Below are 13,887 nucleotides of genomic sequence, written 5' to 3'. Positions count from 1 at the left end.
GATTTTCGTTTTTGAATTTACAAAGGCCAGATTTCTGGCCCAGGATGTGATCTATCCTGGAGAATGTTCCTTGTGCACTGGAGAAAAACGATGAAATTCATTGTTCGGGGGTGAAATGTCCTATAGATATCAACTAGGTCTAACTGGCCCATTTCATCATTTAAAGTTTGTGCTTCCTTGCTAATATTCTGTTTGGCTGATCTATCCAATAGGTGTGAATGGAGTATTAAAGTCTCCCACTATTACTGTGTTACTGTTAATTTCCCCTTTCATACTTGTTAGCATTTGCATCGGAGAAGGCAATGCCAAGCCACTCCAGTACTCTTGCCTAGAAAATCCCATGGACGGAGGAGCCTGGTGGGCTGCAGTCTGTGGGGTCGCTAAGTGTTGGACACGACTGAGCAACTTCACTTTCACACACTGGAAAAGGAAATGGCAACCCACTCCAGTGTTCTTGCCTGGAGAATCCCAGGGACGGGGGAGCCTGGTGGGCTTCTGTCTATGGGGTCACACAGAGTCGGACACGACTGAAGTGACTTAGCAGCAGCAGCAGCAGCAGCATTTGCCTTATGTATTGTGGTGCTCCTATGTTGGGTGAATATATATTTATACTTGTTATATCTTCTTCTTGGATTGATCCTTTGACCATTGTGTAGTGTCCTTCTTTGTCTCTTTTCATGGGTTTTATTTCAAAGTCTATTTTATCTGATATCTGTATTGCTACCCCTTCGTTCTTTTGTTCTCCATTTGCATGAAATATCTTTTTCCAGCCCTTCTCTTTCAGACTGTTTGTGTCTCTTGTTTTGAGGTGGGTCACTTGTAGACAGCATGTATAGGGGTCTGTTTTTGTATGTTCTGAGCCAGTCTCCGTCTAATGGGTGGGGCTTTCAACCCATTTACTTTTAAGGTAATTATTATTAAGTATGATCCGTTGGCCATTTACTTTGTTGTTTTGATTTTGAGTTTATACACATTTTCTGTGCTTCCTTTCTAGAGAAGATCCTTTAGTATTTGTTTAAGAGGTGGTTTGGTGATGCTGAATTCTCCCAGCTTTTGCTCGTCTGTAAAGCTTTTGATTTCTCCTTCGTATTTGAATGAGATCCTTGCTGGGTATAATAATCCGGCTTGTAGGTTTTTCTGTTTCATCACTTCAAATATGTCCTGCCATTCCCTTCTGGCCTGAAGAGTTTCTATCGAAAGATCAGCTGTTATCCTCATGGGGATCACCTTGTTTGTTATTTGTTGCTTTTCCCTTTCTGCTTTTAATATTTGCTCTTTGTGTTTTATCTTCATTAATTTTATTAATATGTGTCTTGGGGTGTTTTGCCTTGGGTTTATCCTGTTTGGGACTCTCTGGTTTTCTTGGACTTGGGTGGCTATTCTCTTCCCCATTTTAGGGAAGTTTTCAAGTATTATCTCCTTAAGTATTTTCTCATGCCCTTTCTTTTTGTCTTCTTCTTCTGGGACTCCTATGATTCGAATGTTGGGACATTTAGCATTGTCCCAGAGGTTTCTGACGTTGCCCTCATTTCTTTTAATTCTTTTTTCCTCTCTACTTCATTTATTTACACCATTCTATCTTCCACCTCACTTATCCTCTCTTCTGCCTCAGTTATTCTACTGTTGGTTTCCTCCAGAGTGTTTTGATCTCAGTTATTGCATTATTCATTATCGATTGACTCTTTTTTTATTTCTTCTAGGTCCTTGTTAAACATTCTTTCATCTCCTCAATCCTTGTCTCTAGCCTATATATCTATAACTCCATTTTTTTTTCAAGATTTTGGATCATCTTTACTATCATTATTCTGAATTATTTTTCAGGTTGACTCCCTATCTCCTCCTCTGTTTTCTGGTTTGGTTGGCATTTATCATGTTCCTTTACCTGCTGAATGTTTCTCTGCCTTTTCATTTTATTTAGATTGCTCTGTTTGGGCTGGTCTTTCTGTAGCCTGGAATTTTTTGATTCCTTTTTATTGTGGAGTTTGCTCCCTGTGGATGTTGTTGGACTGGTGGCTTGTTAAAGTTTCCTCTTTAGGGAAGCTTGCGTCAGTGTTCTGGTGGATGAAGCTGAATCTCTTCTCTCTGGAGTGCAATAAAGTGTCCAGCAGTGAGTTTTGGGTTGTCTATGGGATTGGCGTGACTTTGGGCAAAAAACCCTCTAAAAGCCAAAGCAATCTTGAGAAAGAAGAATGGAACTGGAGGAATCAACATGCCTGACTTCAGACTTATTACAAAGCTATAGTTATCAAGACAGTATGGTACTAGAAGTATAGATCAGTGGGAAAAAAATGAAAGTCCAGAGAAAAATCCATGTACCTATGGACACCTTATCTTTGAAAAAGGAAGCAAGAATATACAATCTAGAAAAGACAATCTCTTTAACAAGTGGTGCTGGGAAAACTGGTCAACCACTTGTAAAATAATGATACTAGAACACTTTTTTACACCATACACAAAAATAAACTAAAATGAATTAAAGATCTCAACGTAAAAGCAGAAACTATAAAATCCCTAGAGGAAAACATAGGCAAAACACTCTCACATAAATTGCAGCAGGATCCTCTATGACCCACTTCTCAGAGTAATGGAAATAAAAGCAAAAATAAACAAATGGGACCTAATCAAACTTAAAAATCTTTGCACAATGAAGAAAACTATAAGCAAGGTGAAAAGACAGCCTTCATATTGAGATAAAATAATAGCAAATGAGGCAATTGACAAAGAATTAATCTCAAATATATACAAGCAGTTCATGCAGCTCAATACCAGAAAAATGAGTGAACCAATCGAAAAATAGGCCAAAGAACTAAACAAACATTTCTCCAAAGAATATATACAGATGGTTAACAAACACATGAAAAGATGCTCATCGTCACTCATTATCAGAGAAATGCATATCAAAACCACAATGGGGTACTATCTCACAATGGTCAGAATGGCTGCTATACAAAAGTTTTCAAGCAAAAAATATTGGAGAGGGTGCGGAGAAAAGGGAACCCTCCTACACTCTTGGTGAGAATTCAAACTAGTACAGCCACTTGGAGAACAGTGTGGAGATTCCTTAAAAAACTGGAAATAGAACTGCCATACGACCCAGCAATCCCACTGCTGGGCATACACAAGGACGAAACCAGAATTGAAAGGGACATGTGTACCCCAATGATCATCACTGTTTATAATAGCCAGGACATGAAATCAACCTAGATGTCCATCAGCAGACAAATGGATAAGAAAGCTGTGGATATGTACACAGTGGAGTATTTCTCCACCATTAAAAATAATGCATTTTAATCAGTTCTGATGAGATAGATGAAACTGGAGCCTATTATACAGAGTGAAGTAAGTCAGAAAGAAAAACACCAATATAGTATATTAATGTATATATAGAGAGAATTTACAAAGATGGTAATGATGACCCTATATGCGAGACAGCAAAAGAGACACAGATATAAAGAACAGACTTTTGGACTCTGTGGGAGAAGGTGAGGGTGGGATGATTTGAGAGAATAGCATTGAAACATCTAAATTGCCATATACAAAATGGATCACCAGTCCAGGTTTGATGCATGAGACAGGGTGCTCAGGGCTGGTGCACTAGGACAACCCTGAGGGATGGGATAAAGAGGGAGGTGGGAGGGCTTTCAAAATGGGGGACACATATACACCAATGGCTGGTTCATGTCAGTGTATGGCAAAACCCACTACAAAATTGTAATTAGCCTCCAAATTTAAAAAAAAAAAAACAAATAGTGCGAGAATATGATCCAACAATCCCACTCTTGAGCATATATCTGTACAAAACTGTAATTTGAAAGGGTACATTCCCCCCCCCCCAATTTCCATTGCAACACTCTCTACAATAGTCAGGTCATAGAAGCAACCTAAAGGTCCATTGATGAAAATGGATAAAGATATGTACACATATAGAATGGAATGTCACTCAGTCATTAAAAATAAAAACAAAATAATGCCATTTACAGTGATATGAATGGACCTAGAGCACTGTCAAATTGAGTGAAGTAAGTCAGACAGAGAAAGACATATAGCATATGACATTGCTTATATGGTGAATCTAAAAATTGGTACAAATAAACTTATTTACAAAACAGAAATTGAGTCACAGATATAGAAAACAAATTTATGTTTATCAAGGGGGAAAGGAAGAAAGGATAAATTTTGAGACTGGCAATGACATATATACCTACTAACTACGTGGAAAACACATAAGCAGTGAAAACCTACTGTGTAGCACAGTGAATGTTATTCGATACTCTGGAGTGACCTATATAGGAATGGAATCTAAAAAAGAGTAGATATATGTCTATGTACAACTGATTCACTTTGCTGTACAGCAGAAACTATATTGTAAATCAATTACATTCTAATAAAAGTAATTTTAAAAGATGCAGAAGCCAAGTTCATTAAACATTTGTGACTATCTCAAAGGATGAGAGCTTAAGAACTGAAAAGAGGTGAGTCTGATCTGAAATTTATTAATAGAAGGACCAGTAGCAATGATTTTGGCCAAGTTATTTAAAGGTCTTCTACGAATTTTGCCAATTGAGTTTTAATCATGTAATTATCATGTTCCAAGCGAGAGACGCCGGCCCCGGAGGCGCAGACGTGAGAAACGCCGGCCCCGGCGGCCCAGACGCGAGAGACCCCGGCCCCAGCTCAACTGACCACGCAAAGAGGCATGGCCGGAAGGAGCTACCCCACGCCTGAGGCCAGGGCCGGTGGCCGAGAGGAGCTACCCGACATCCAATAGGCCATGGCTGCGCGGGCCCAGGAAGGCCGAGAGGAGCTACTCCACGTTCAAGGTCGGGAGGGACGGCCTTGAGGAGATACCCCTCATCCAAGGTAAGGTGGAGCAGCTGCATTTTCTTGGAGTAGCAGTGAAGAGATATCCCACGCCCAAGGTTAAGAGAAACCCAAATAAGACGGTAGGTATTGTGAGGGGGCATCAGAGGGCAGACACACTGAAATCATAATCACAGGAAACTAGTCGACCTGATCACGTGGACCACAGCCGAATGTGGTCCACTGGAGAAGGGAATGGCAAACCCCTTCAGTATACTTGCCTTGAGAACCCCATGAACAGTATCAAAGGGCAAAATGATAGGATACTGAATGAGGAATTTCCCAGGTCGGTAGGTGCCCACTATGCTACTGGATATCAGTGGAGAAATAACTCTAGAAGGAATGAAGGGATGGAGAAAAAGCAAAAGCAATACCCAGTTCTGGATGTGACTAGTGATAGAAGCAAGGTCCGGTGCTGTAAAGAGCAATATTGCATAGGAACCTGAAATGTTAGGTCCATGAATAAAGGCAAATTGGAAGTGGTCAGCCATCATGGTCAACAAAAGAGTCTGAAATGCAGTACTTGGATGCAATCTTAAAAACAACAGAATGATTTCTGTTCGTTTCCAAGGCAAACCATTCAATATTACAGTAATCCAGGCCTATGCCCCAACCAGTAACACTGAAGAAGCCAAAGTTGAATGATTCTGTGAAGACCTACAAGACCTTTTAGAACTAACACCCAAAAAAGATGTCCTTTTCATTACAGGGGACTGGAATGCAAAAGTAGGAAATCAAGAAACACCTGGAGTAACAGGCAAATTTGGCCTTGGAGCACGGAATGAAGCAGGCAAAGGTAAATAGAGTTTTGCCAAGAGAACGCACTGGTCATAGCAAACACCGTCTTCCAACAACACAAGAGAAGACTCTACACATGGACATCACCAGATGGTCAACACCGAAATCAGACTGATTACATTCTTTGCAGCCAAAGATGGAGAAGCTGTATACAGTTAGCCACAGGAGCTGACTGTGGCTCAGATCATGAAGTACTTATTGGCAAATTCAGACTTAAATTCAATAAAGTAGGGAAAACCCCTAGACCATTCAGGTATGACCTAAATCAAATCCCTTATGATTATACAGTGGAAGTGAGAAATAGATTTAAGGGACTAGATCTGATAGATAGAGTGCCTGATGAACTCTGGACAGAGGTTCGTGACATTGTACAGGAGACAGGGACCAAGACCATCCCCATGGAAAAGAAATGCAAAAAAGCAAAATGGCTGTCTGAGGAGGTCTTACAAATAGCTGTGAAAAGAAGAGAAGTGAAAAGTAAAGGAGCAAAGGAAAGATATAAGCATCTGAATGCAGAGTTCCAAAGAATAGCAAGGAGAGATACGAAAGCCTTCCTCAGTGATCAATGCAAAGAAATAGAGGAACACAACAGAATAGGAAAAACAAGAGATATCTTCAAGAAAATTAAAGATTCCAAGGGAATATTTCATGCAAAGATGGGCTCGATAAAGGACAGAAATGGTATGGACTTAACAGAAGCAGAAGATATTTAGAAGTGGCACGAATACACACAAGAACTGTACAAAAAATATCTTCACGACCAAGATAGTCACGATAACGTAAGCATTGACCTAGAGCCAGGCATCTTGGAATGTTAAGTCAAATGGGCCTTAGAAAGCATCACTACGAACAAAGCTAGTGGAGGTGGTGGAATTCCAGTTGAGATATTTCAAGTCTTGAAAGATGATGCTGAGAAAGTGCTGCACTCAATATGCCAGCAAATTTGGAAAACTCAACAGTGGCCACAGGACGGGACAAGGTCAGTCTTCATTCCAATCCCAAAGAAAGGCAATGCCAAAGAATGCTCAAACTACCGCACAATTGTACTCATCTCACACGCTAGGAAATTCATGCTCAAAATTCTCCAAGCCAGGCTTCAGCAATACGTGAACCGTGAACTCCCAGATGTTCAAGCAGTTTTTAGAAAAGGCAGAGGCACCAGAGATCAAATTGCCAACATCCCCTGAATCATGGAGAAAGCAAGAGAGTTCCAGAAAAACATCTATTTCTGCTTCATTGACTATGCCAAAGCCTTTGACTGTGTGGATCACAATAAACTGTGGAAGATTCTCAAAGAGATGGGAATACCAGACCACCTGACCTGCCTCTTGAGAAACCTGTATGCAGGTCAGGAAGCAACAGTCAGAACTGGACATGGAACAACAGACTGGTTCAAATAGGAAAAGGAGTACGTCAAGGCTGTATATTGTCACCTTGCTTATTTAACTTATATGCAGTGTACACATGAGGAACACTGGGCTGGAAGAAGCACAAGCTGGAATCAAGTTTGTTGGGAGAAATATCAATAACCTCAGATATACAGGTGACACCACCCTATGGCAGAAAGTGAAGAGGAACTCAAAAGCCTCTTGATGAAAGTGAAAGCGGAGAGTGAAAATGTTGGCTTGAAGCTCAACATGCAGAAAACAAAGATCATGGCATCTGGTCCCATCATTTCATGGGAAATAGATGGAAAAACAGTGGAAACAGTGTCAGACTTTATTTTTTTGGGCTCCAAACTCACTGCAGATGTTGATTTCAGCCATGAAATTAAAAGATGCTTGCTCCTTGGAAGGAAAGTTATGACCAACCTTGATAGTATATTAAAAAGCAGAGATATTACTTTGCCAACAAATGTCCGTCTAGTCAAGACTATGGTTTTTCCCGTGGTCATATATGGATGTGAGACTTGGACTGTGAAGAAAGCTGATCGCCGAAGAATTGATGCTTTTGAACTGTGGTGCTGGAAAAAACTCTTGAGAGTCCCTTGTACTGCAAGGAGATCCAACCAGTCCATTCTAAAGGAGATCAATCCTGGGTGTTCATTGGAAGGACTGATGCTGAAGCTGAAACTGAAATACTTTGGCCACCTCATGTGACAAGTTGACTCACTGGAAAAGACTCTGATGCTGGGAAAGGTTGGGAGTGGGAGAAGAAGGGGACGACCGAGAATGAGATGGCTGGATGGCATCACCGACTCGATGGACATGAGTTTGTGTGAACTCCTGGTGTTGGTGATGGATAGGGAGACCTGGCGTGCTGTGATTCATGGGGTCGCGGAGAGTTGGACATGACTGAGTGACTGAACTGAACTGAAATGAACTGTGCATGTTCCACTGAAACAGAGGATTGAGTGTGGTAAGGTCAGTAAAAATATTTTACTACTGACCAAAGAGCATAGATTTGTCAATCTGCCTGACCAGCCAAATGGCTTCCTTGATCACTATGAAGTTTGAGAAGAGTTCCCAAAGTAAGGCCTTTAGTCAGAGAAGAGTCAGTGATCTAAAATGAAAGGCTATGATCCACTGTGAAAACACATAAACTGTCACTTCTCTGGTGGCTTAGTGGTGAAAAACCCATCTGACGATGCAAGAGATGGGAATATCCCGAGTCAGGAAAGTCCCCTGGAGAAGGGAAAGTCAACCTACTCCAGTGTTCTTGCCCAGGACACCCCATGGACAGGGAAGCCTTGTGAACTACAGTCCATGGAATCACTAACGAATCAGACACATCTTAGGGACTAAACAACAGAAAATACTCTTATATCCATAATATGTAGGCAGTTGTATGAAATCTATTTACCAGAACTCAAATGTCCTTGAGCAGTAGAAACATACTTCCCTGAGTTTTATCAGATAAATAGTAGGAACTTTCTGTGGCCTTATTAATGTTTTCCCACCAATGCAGATTGATGAATGCTATCATGATGTCATTATATGAATGGTTTAATACATGAATAATGGTGAGGAATGCGAATTTTAGTATCTCTCATAGAATTAGATTGTTCTTTCATCTGAACCATAGCGTTCTCTTCTTATCAAATCAATGATTGTTGAATTTCCAGTTTTGTTGCTCCTTTCTTTAGGTCAATTATTGTGATTCTCAAGATAATTTTTCTAAGTTATCATTTGGGGAAATAGTCCTTTGTGCCATGACAGAGATTTGATTGATATTGATTCCTTTAAGGGTAGTACTCCTTGCAAAAATATCAGCAAATTGATTTTCCTTAGTTTCCAGGGTCAAATTTGGAAGATCCCAGAATCTTAGCAATAACTAGAGTTGCAGTAAAAGTGTTGCATCCAAAACTCCCTGAACAAAGGGATACTTTTTAATTTTATATCCACTGGAAGTAAGGAAGCCATGTTGCTTCCACAGCATTCTAAAATAATGGCTTCTCCAAATGAATATCTACTACCAGTATAAATATTGGTTCTTTCGCATGTGGTTAATGTGTAAGAGTACATACGAAGGCTATTGGGTTGAAGAAACAATAGATAATATTTTTGCCTAAAGGTAATACTTTGTCTGTCAATATCAAGGTGAGTTGTAGAAAATATTGCAGCACAATATTTTCCATTTTCACCTTTTATATAAGAAATATCAATGAACCATGAGAAGTTGGCATTACCCAAATAATTTTCTGGCAGATCATCACAAGGAGTTAGGAGGTGATCCCTCAACATGCAACTTGAAGTACCTTGCTGGTAATGGAGGGGAAAAGACTAGCAGGATTAAGGTTATTACAATGTAAAAGAGTTATGAGAAGCAACTGACAAATAGTCTTCATAGGTGAGGTAAGAGTTCAGGAGGGCTTCTATGGTATGAAGAACTAAAATAGTTAAATAAAGTCCAACAATGATTTTCTCAGAGTCTTAGCCCTGAAGGCCATGGTATTATTGGCTGCAAAGCAAGGTGAATACCCTTGTACCATGGAGTCTGGGTTCTAGCTATAATATTCTATGGATCGATGATGGATCTTGTATTTTGGAGTGAGTACCCCAAGGGAATATACAAAAAGAAAAAGTAAAGATAATCTGATAATTGGGATGCCCAAGGGCAGGCAGGTTTATCAAACTCTCTTTTAAAACCTTAAATGTTATGTTGCACTGTTCTTCTCATAAATTTGGATTAGGTTGTTATTCTTCAGATGTTTGACCATAAGATAGAAAGTTGAAATCTAATTTTCCAGTAACTAACTAGCTCAAGTAAACCTGACAATTGGCACTATTTTGGACTTTTGGATAACTTAGGATACTAATAAGCCTATGTGGGTCTAGATGTAGCTCTTGTTCTAAAACCACATGCCTTAAATATCATGCCTTTTGTTGGATAAATTGCAAATTTTTCTTGCTGGCCTTATGCATCTTTAAGTTTAAAAGCTTTAGCAAGTAGATGCTATCTTCCTGTAAGGTGATTTGAGAAGGAGAGTAAAGAAACATATCATCTAAATATTGCAGCAAGGTGGGAACCCTTATGAAACGTTGTATCATCCAGGTCAATCTTCAGGATTTATAAGAAATAAGGACTTTCAACATATATCTGAGACATTACTGCCCAGGCAAATATTTTTCCTCCCTAAATGAAATAAAAAAGGTATGGCTAGCTTCATTAAATGGAATGCTAATGAATGCATTTCATAAATTAATTACATTAAGCAATTGTTTCTGATTGGAATGGTTGTTTGTAGCAAATAAGGATTAGGAACAACAGTGTGTCAAAGAATAACAATATTGTTTTTCGTTTAGAGATCCTGGACAAACCGCCTCCCTCAGCTTACAGATTTTCTCACTAGTAAAATTAGTGTATTACAGGGACTAGTAGAAGGAATAATGAGATCTTGAGCCTTGTAATCTATTATGGGTTTTATGCCTTGAAAGACAACCTGTTATACAGAGTGAAGTAAGTCAGAAAGAGAAAAGCAAATGTCATATATTAACACATATCTGTGGAATCTAGAAAAATGGTACTAATGAACCTGTTTTCAGGGCAAGACTAGAGACATACACAAAGAAGGTGGGAGGGGGTTTCAGGATGGGGAACTCATGTACACCTATGGCTGATTCATGTCAATATATGGCAAAACTCACTACAATATTGTAAAGTAATTAGCCTCCCATTAAAATAAATAAATTAAAAAAGAGATTGGTGGACATAGTGGGGGAAAGAGAGAGTGGGAAGAATTGAAATAGTAGCACTGAAACATATACACTGCCATCTGTAAAATCCATAGCTAGTTAGAAGTTGCTGTAAAACACAAGGAGCTCAACCTGGTACTCTGTGACAGCCTAGAAGGGTGGGATGGGGGAGGTGGGAGGGAAGTTCAAGAGGGAGGGGATATATGTATACTTATGGCTGATTCATGCTGTTGTATGGCAGAAATCAACACAATATTGTAAAGCAATTTTCTTCCAAGTTAAATTAAAAAAAAATACTCTTTACTCGTAGGTTATTGATTAATTTTGGAAAGAAGCTTTGACTGATCTATTTGAATCTTGATGGTAGGTGTGTTATAAATTGTGCCAAAATTATTTGGAGATTTTGCCCATGAAGATGGCAGTTGATTCAATAGGGACAAAATATAGAATCTACTTTAGTACTACCAAAAAAAATTTTAAAAAGTCGAAGTTTCATTTAATTTACCTGTTTGGCTGCTTTGAATACTTCTGTCAGATTCTAGAATTATTTATCCCTTTTGGGAGAAATTCCAACATGATGATTCTCTAACAAGTCTCAGACTAATAAATGAATGGGATTAGAGGAACTAAGGAGTCAATTATGTGTATCTCTCAAAGGACCTAAACAAAAGAGAATAGGTTCAGAGAGAGAAATCTGTTCGGGTTCCTTAGAGATTCTCACAATTTCAACTATTGTAGTATTCAGAGGCAGGGGCTGTTTAATAGCTGAGAGCGTTTGTACTAAGAGTATAGCCCCAGTGTCAGTTTGGACTTAAAAAAAATTCATCCCCAATGTGGAGGGATGTTTCTCCAAGCCAGTTAAAAGTAAAAATTTAGAAGAAACCATATTGCTATTTGGAGCACTATTACTGAGAATTGAGAGGATGTTGGAAAGACTGGTTAGAGAGCTGAAGGCACCTGAAGCACTTTATTTTGTACCAGTATCTTTTACCAATGTCCTGGCTCTTTGCAATAATAGCAGAAACTAAGGGGCTTTTGATTTCACTTTGGGGTCTTCATTTGCAGAAGTTGAAAAATAAGAATTTCAGTGGTCTTCCTTTTAGGTAACTCATTTGAATGGGAGAGAACTTTTGCCAGATTGACTAAATATGGAGTGGAGATAGTTTTCCATTCCATTCTGGTCCTTTTTACTAGAATGGAAAGGTCCTAGTTCTGCATTAATAAACAAAAGTTAAAGGCTACCCAGGTAAAATCAATATCTGACAGAATACCAGAACTTTCTTTAAAAATAATCTGAAGTCAATTTTATTGGTCATGAAAAAAATTCACTAGATTTTTTTGTGTAAACCTGAGTTTTGTTTCAAACAACAGGCTTTGGAAAAGCCCTAGGGATTGCTCACTTAGTGACTGCTCAAGTCTAATCATATAACAAGTTAGCCAGTTGGTCTCTTCTTTGTAATTCAAGAGACCTTTAATGTTTTTCCCAATCAGTAGTTTTCATCCAGTGCTGGGTCTGGCCTTCACTGACAAGTGTGTGAATTAGCTAATATGTCAGATAAACCAGATTGATAAGTCTGAATCATTATATTAAATTCCTCAACAAATGTTTGGTTACTTTAGGAAAATTTTGACTATGGCTTTCAGTTTCATTTTAATTTAGGGAATATAAGAAATTAAGTGTTTAGCCTCTGAATCCTCAGAAGGCTTAATTTTATTTTTTATTTTATTTATTTTAATTGGAGGCTAATTACTTTACATTATTTTATTGGTTTTGCCATACACTGACATGAATCTGCCCCGGGTGTACACGTGTTCCCCATCTTGAACCCCCCTCCTCCCTCCCTCCCCATCCCATCCCTCTGGTTCAAGAGAGGCAAGTTCTTATAGGTTCAGAGGAAATGGAGCCAAGGGGAATTTCTCGGAAAAATGGAAGTTGAGGTAGAGAATTTGGGAACTGCGGTTATAGCAGAGGCACAGGTGGCAAACAGGGAAGGAAGAAGATGGCACTGTAGGTGGAGCCTAATCACAGGGAGCTGAGGGAGAGAGACAAAATAGCCCCAGAGTCAGACCCTGAGCCAAATAAGCTAAGAAGAGCATGTGGTTTTGGAAGCCATTTTGTCTTTCTTCAATTGTTTGTTTGCTTCAGTTAATCTTAAATTTTTGTGTTGCAGAGAGACAATTTTAGTATCCTGGTAACATTTGAAAACCTCAAAAATCCCAATTGAAACAGGCATTCCATTGAAATTTAGAAAATTTAGAGCTATAGTTATTCAATTAATTTTTAAGAAAAAAATAAGTTTGGGTACTGCAAAAGTTATCCAAAATGGTTGTTGATATTCTGAAGTGCCTTTGGTCAGATTGGCCCATTTAGTAAGAAATTCACTTAAGGAAGGACCACTATTTTTAAACATAAAATCAGCTGGGTCCCCTTTAAGGGGACACCCTCAAAATATTTAAATAACTAAGATACCATGTCTCAGTAGTTTTTCTCTAAAGTAAGATAATAATTTTCAAATAGCCTGAATAACTCAAACAGCTCCAATACCTCGAATAGCACAAACAGCCTAAAGAGCCTACAGGCCTAATACCAGTTTGAATGGAACTGGTCCTGGAGAAGACAAGTTGAAGGCTTTTCAGAACAGTCCCTTTACAAAAGTCTCTATTCTAAAGGAATGGGCTAAAACCTGAAAAAGCACTGTTCCAATGAACCAGCCCCTGTTCCTGAAAGAATAGGCTGAAGGCTAGCCAGTTTCAGCTGGAAAAGTCTTATTAAAAATATCAGATCAAAGTAAGAAACAAGTACCCACATACAGAATAAGGCCTTAAGTAGAAAAGACAAATTCTTTTTTTTTAAATATCCTGAATAAACTTGAAGAGCTTTAAAGTACAAAGAAGACAAATGCCAGATTCAGGAGTAAAACTTACCTTTAATTTTCAGGATCAGTGACAAAAGCAGTGAGCAACAATGGGCTTATGTGTGTACCACACCTGTTTACTCACCAGCCTTGGAGACATCAAGGCTTTTCTCTGGACCCCTGTATGGGCCAGCGAAATGTTGACCTAAAACAAATAGACTGCCAAGTATCTCTCTAGA

This window comes from Moschus berezovskii, chromosome X, assembly GCF_049115385.1.
Source record: "Moschus berezovskii isolate FMDL1 chromosome X, NW_MosBer_1.0, whole genome shotgun sequence".
Classification (NCBI taxonomy): domain Eukaryota; kingdom Metazoa; phylum Chordata; class Mammalia; order Artiodactyla; family Moschidae; genus Moschus; species Moschus berezovskii.
This window is presented reverse-complemented; position numbering follows the sequence as displayed.